Below are 7,045 nucleotides of genomic sequence, written 5' to 3' on the forward strand. Positions count from 1 at the left end.
ATCACCAAGCAAACCCAATAGGAAGAAGATCAAACACTCTATCTCTACGCTGTTTACACTAGATTTGCCCATCCAACTCAAAAACAAAATAAATGGGATGTATGGTCAGGATTTGAAGCTTGTTATCCAGAAAAAGCTATTCCCAATTGATATGACTGAACAATTTGACCGACTTTCTCACATTAGAGGAACATGACATTATGCTTCAGAAAAATGCAAAATGGGCATCAAGGAGGGTTCAAAGTTTCATTGATAGAGCCAAACCTTGCAGAATCAACCGTCGTAGTAAAGAAGTGAAAGGTGGGTAGGAGCTATCCTTACATGTTGAACTCTGGATGGGAAGGGGTGGCAAAAAAGCATCAACTTAAGGATAACGATATCATACAGCTTTGGTCCTTTAGAATCAACAAAAAATCCTACTTGGCCTTGTTAAGCTTTAGATTTCTAGCTTACAATTTTATTTCAGTTCATTAGTGGGTGAGGCACTTATTAAGCTTTAGATTTCTAGGTTACAATTTTATTTTAGTTAATTAGAGGGGCATTTCTTAAGATAGCTAGGTTACAATTTTATTTTAGTTAATTAGTGGGGCTCTTCTTAAGCTTTAAATTTCTAAGTTATAATTTTATTTCAAGTTCTTGTTTCGATTGTTGTGAATTATTTATTTATTTTTTGGATAGTTACAATATGTTAATAACCTCTCAACATGAATCTTTTCCCTCTTTACTTCCAGCATAGAAATATGTTATTTAATGTTGGCTACTAGTTGTCATGAACTTATTTTGTTTAATGCCGTAATCTGCTTTGAAACTATTTATTTGAATGTAGTGCAATTCCTTTCAATGAAGATGGTCACCAAAGGATAATAGCAATTATATAGAATAACTATGGTGTCAACTTTTATCCTTGCTTGTATTTTTTTGTAATTTCATTTTAAATAGATTGCACTCTTGTAAGTGGGTATTTCACTCTCTGTTGTTGAGAAGTGTATGTAAGACCAATCTTTTTATATCTATTTTTAGCTTTTCATTTGTTTTCATTTGCTAATTATTTGGTGTAACACATGAGTTAGCGACTAATTACCAATTTGCCAATCACTTTTTAATTAAAAAAATTAAAATTTTATTTGAATAAAAAAAAACTCATGTGACAAGGAAGAGGAGGCCTAGGATAGTTATAAGAATTAAATACAAAAAAGAAAAAACTGTAATATGGGAGTCCCTTCCTTGAATAACACTATTACCAAGTTCGGATTAGAATTTCAATTTGTACATGACTCTATATCTACATGCTTAAATTATAAAAGTCTCACTATCTCACTCTCTCACTCTTTGCAACCCTCATATATTATTACATAGCCCTTGCCAAATAGCCCTTGACTCTATATCTACGTCTGAAATTCTTGAATTTCCTATGTATAGTTTGTGGTTGTTTCAAGGATGGACAAGTTGCTTCTCCAAAGCTTGGCCCTCGCTAATCTTTAGAGTTTTGGGTTACAATTTTATTTTACCTCCAGTTCTCATGAACTTAGTTTGTTCAATTTTATAATTTGCCGAATGGTTTGAATACATTATGTGTGCGTTTGGCATTGATGAAAGTTGCTAGCTTATTTTACTATTCAACTTATTTTTGCTACTATTCATGGACTCCACTGCACTTTTTGGTATTATTCATGAGCCCACTGTACTGTTTCAACTCAACATAAGTGGATCACAAACAGACCATGTACATCCTCTTTAAAAAAATAGTGTGTGTGTGTGTATATATACATGGTGCATTTATTTGGTTACTAGAGGATAATAGCAATTATATAAAATAACAATGCTATTGATCTTTTTTGCTGGCCTATGTTTTTTGTAATTCCATTTTAAATAGATTGATATTTTATGCCTGCTTATATTTCCCTCTCTGTTGTTGAGAAGCACTCTAATCGCTAATATTAATACTTACAAGACTTTAGTTGGAAGTTGCATCATTTTGTGTTTTTTTTTTTTTTTTTTTTTGTAGGGTTGTAAATGAATAAAACCTCTCATAAATAACTTGGGATTAGCTCAATAAAAAGCTCTTTATTTGTTTTATAAACAAGCTAAGTTTGAAGCCTTAATTTTAGGCTTGTTTGATAAACAAGACAAGTCCAAGCAAAAAAAAAAAAAAAAAAAAAAAAAAAAAAAAGAAACTTGCTAATGAATAGGCTCGTGAGCGATAGGGTTCAATAAAAAAACAAGCCAAGCTTAGGTTGGTTTTTGGGCTTGGTAATTAGCTTAATATGGGTTGAAAAATAAACTCATGCCTTATTAAGTCATTTATTAATTAGGAGTTGGGACCACTCATGAACCATAGAGTTTAATAAAAAAAACAAGCAAAAATTAGGTTGGTTATGGGCTTCATAATAAACTTAATATGACTTGAAAATAAACTCATAAATTACTAAACCATTTATTAATTGACAGTTGGAACCACTCATCCAAACCAAATGGGCTTGATGGTATGCTTAATATGAGCTTGATAATGCAATTGTATTGGATCTCGAGTTAAAGAGTTTGAGTTTGAGCTTGATATTAAGCTCAAACTTGGCTTGACTAATGAATCAAACCAAGCCATGTTGAGCTCAAACTTTTAGATTTTTCGATGAGGTCAAGCTCAAATATAGTTTGTATTATTGGTTTGAGCTTAATCCAATTTTGAACATTTTACATTTGTTGTCAAGTCAGGTTTGAACATTCAATACTCGAAAAAACTCGACTTATTTATAGCCTTATTTCTTCATATAGTGATGTTGACCGTTAGTTATAGCAACAACTACGTACCAATGTTATTAATTCCGTTTCGTTCCAACTGGAATTTTTCATGCCGGAGTGGAATTCGAAATGTTAGTACCATCCATTCCACCTCGAGTCAAATTTCGGTCTATTTTGGGATGTTTCAGCTGTTAAGGTCAATTTCGGCCAGTTTCGGGCGAAATGGGAATTTTGACTATTACCAGTTTTCCCTTTATATAAAAATAAAAATAAAAAAATCTATTCTACAACTACATCACTCTACATCTCAAATCAAATGTTCACAGATCCATTCATACATCTAAAACTTCTATTTTGACAGGATCTAAAGCTTTAAGTTCACTAGAAAATAATCACAACTCAAAAAGAAATTAAGAAGAGAGAAGGAAAATAACAAGTTAATAACAATGGCAATTTCTTCAGCAACCTTCATCTGCATACTTGATCTATGCTTTTCCCTTCATTTTTTTGCTTTATTTTATTTCTTCACTGCATTGTTTCACTTGCTTGTCTTCACGTTTCGTCAAACCCTCAAATTGCTTGTCTTCACGTCAAACCTTCAAAGTGCTTTAGAGTCTGAGACTTCATGTTATTTTTGAACAATGGCTATGGTTTGGTAAAGTTCTGAATGGTTCCTACTTCCAAGATATATCTTTTAGTGAATTTGAAAATTATTATTTTATTTGGTTTTTGAATGGTTTAATGGGTTATTAATATTGCTGCCTTCTAGAGTACATTGAACAGAGAGTCTACTTTGTGTAGGCATGGAGCTCTCCAGTCTCTTTATCAGTTATCACACTGTGAGTCATTAATTTATTATAATAAATTAATAATAACTATGAAATGCTAAGGAAATTAGCATAATTCATGCAAAAAAATTATAAAAGTATTCAGCAAAAAAAATTATAAAAGTGGGATATATATGTATGTATGTGTATATATATATATATATATATATATTTTTTTTTTTAAACCCAAAACATCTTGAAACGGTATGCTGAAATTGGCCAGTACCAAAATATTTTGTTCCATTGAACAAATCGAAACGGGTTCCGAAACGGAATTAATAACATTGCTATGTACATGTTTTAAAGGTAGTTGATTAGTTGAGAAGGGTGTGTTTTTGTGTTCTTGGGTTGGTTGTCTTGATGTACAATTTGTAGTCAAAGTGTGTTGATACCCATTTTCGTGACACATTTTCTACAAGCCCGATTCAACCAAACTCAACTTCCTTGTGGGCTCAATTTATATATTATATTATATTTTATTCTTTTAAGCATGGCCCAAGCCGATGTGACTTATTGGGGAAATCGAGAAAATGTGGTTTGAAGGATATGGGTCGGGTCCTTTCGGACATGTGTGCTATCAAGTGGGCAAAGGACACTGGTGGCACCACAGGCTCATGGAGTAGATTTTGTATCCAAAATTTCCACCTTAAAACAACTTTTTATACTCTGGATGACTGTGGCCCAAATTTTTTGTCCAAACCCTTTTTTCCTTTAAAAATGGTTGGCTCTCATTGGCCAACTTTAGCTGCTAGCTCTCATCTAGGTGAGCCTCCCAATGGTCTAAAACAACTAAAAAGGGGGAGTCAATAAGAGTTTAGTCAAGTATTTCCCAAATCATGTTAAAAGCATGTCAAACTCTTCTCTAAACAAAAGCAACCCAAGCCAAGATACCAAATTAGTGTCATGAGAGATAAAAGCCTCTTCTACTACCAAAAACCTAGTCATTAGCAACACCCCAAATTCTATATAAAACTCTCTCTTCAGCTCAAAAATCAACTAATCACGTTTTCCCCATAAAGCTGAAACTTGAGAGCAAAAACCCACTGAGCCAGGAATCATTCTCATAATTTTGAACCTTAGGGGTGGAAATATGGGTATAGAGGAACATTCCCTCTCTTCCTTACAACTACTCTTAATTTTCTCTTCTCGCTAATTGTAGGTCAAAGTTTTAAACCTGTTATGTTTTTATGCTTTTTCTTCACTTTTGTTAAGCCCATTCAGCCAGCTAACATTCTCGCAATTCTGAAGCATAAGGGGGAAATATGGGTATAGGGGAATCTTCACTCTCTTCCTCATAACCTCTCTCAACTTCCTTTTCTCGCTGACTGTGGGTCGAAGTTTCAAGCCTGTTATGTTTTTATGCTTTTTTTGCACTTTTGTTATTAGCATTTTGATTCTCTCTTGTCAAAGCATTATTAGCCTTTTGTTCATTATACATTTGAAATTTTAGACTTGATTCTCCACAATAAACACTTCTAAAGAACCCTAGGAGAGATTTGGGCCATTCTCGCATTTTCGGCCCTTGTCGCAAAACATCCTCGACAAAGTGGAAACACTTTATTAATTTGTTGTAGCAAAGGGCTTCTAGAGAGAGCTTCTACACGAGATTGATTATGGACACTGTTATAGTTTTAGAAAGACCTCAAAGCAAATAATAGCAACAGAACTTGAAAATAAAATAGACACAAAAACACAAAATATATAGAATACCAAGAATTTACGTGGTTTGGCTTTTGACATACATCTACAAGTAATGACAAGAAGAAATTTTACTAACAAATTTAAATAATACAAAATGCTTTAGAGGCATTCTCACAAAAATCAAACCCCAATACGTCCAAAATTACTCTCCCACATAAATACAAATTTCTTTCTTACAAATACAAAGCTCTTTCTCACAAATACAAAGTTTATAGTTTAAACTAAAACAAAAAGAAGTTTTCTTTTCTTAGAAATTGCTGCACAACCTCCTCCACAAAGCCTCCTTCAAAGAGGTTTTTTACTCTCGCATTTTCCTGCATTGCCACACCACTGTAGCTTGAAAATTGATCTAAGTCTTAGAGCATCAGAATTAGTTGTTGCAAAAAGTATGCTATTTTAACACATCAAAAATCCTACTTTATTATTTTACCACATCATTTTACAATACACCTACATTACAAGCTCTATTACTCAATTCCATACTTTAAAATAATATATACAACACATTAAAATAATATATACTTAAAACTCATCCCAATACAAAACAAAAATTGTACTTTTTGTGAATAGTATGTTAGGAGAGGAGAGAGAGTATAATAATTTTTTTTTTTTTACAATTCTTGTACTTTTTGAAATGGTACTATTCACCCTTGCTAAAAGTTTTTGAATTTGAAACATCTGATGAAGAAGCTTTTTTGGTGTTTAGTGTGCCAAGTGCCAAAATTTGGCATTTGGCACACCTAATACTATTGCTCTTACAAAACAAAAATACTTTGTCACCTTGTCGAAGCTTGTAGGGCTAACTCAAATTGCAAACCCAAATAAAATCAACATAGGATTTTGAGACAAAATCTAAGATCATTTAGTTTCATTCTAATAATAATAATAAATTAAATGCAGTTATATGTTTGAATTTAATTGAAAAACTTAATGTACTACATCTAAATTTTAAACTATTAATTAAGAAATTACCAATAAAATTATACGATTATCATTAAGATTTCCTTTCACATATGAGTGTACATGATTTAGTGCAACTAGTTTAGGAGGTCTTTCACTGTGCCAACTAGGTTAGTATCCCCTTAAGTCTAACTATACCACACTTATACTAGAGAGGGAACCGATCTCTATTCAGTGTAGTTGATCAATTGCAAAAAAGAAAGAGAGATGTAACGTCCACAATATTTTTACAACATTTTCACAACAAATCACAGGTGGTTAGTTGTTATTAGTTCAAATTTGAATCTAACACTAAAATTACATTTTTACCCTAACAATAACAACTAGTAACAACCTTTCACTTAAGATTTGTTATGAAAATATTGTGGATATATCATTTCTCATAGAAAAATAATATATCTACAACATTTTTACAATATTTTCACAACAAATTCTAAGTAGTAGGTTGTTATTGTTGGGATAAAAAAGTAATTTCAGTAGTAGATTCAAATTTGAATGATTAACAATTAATCACATCTAATTTGTTGTGAAAATATTACAAAAGTATTATGAACATAGTACTTTTTATTATAAAAATAGAAAAACTACGTTTCGAAAACTCTTTGAATTGAGTCCGTTTGGATTGAGCTTATTTTTGCTGAAACTGAAAACACTGTAGCAAAATAATTTTTAAATATGTGAATAGTATCGTGGGACCCATTTTTAATGAAAAAATTATTGAAAAGTGGAATTTGTGGGTCCGTAAACAGTGTACGAATGCACTGTTCACAGTTGATTTAGTCAAAATGTGCGGCTAAAGTAAAAAAAAAAAAAAAAAATAA

This window comes from Quercus lobata, chromosome 11 (assembly GCF_001633185.2).
Source record: "Quercus lobata isolate SW786 chromosome 11, ValleyOak3.0 Primary Assembly, whole genome shotgun sequence".
Lineage (NCBI taxonomy): Eukaryota > Viridiplantae > Streptophyta > Magnoliopsida > Fagales > Fagaceae > Quercus > Quercus lobata.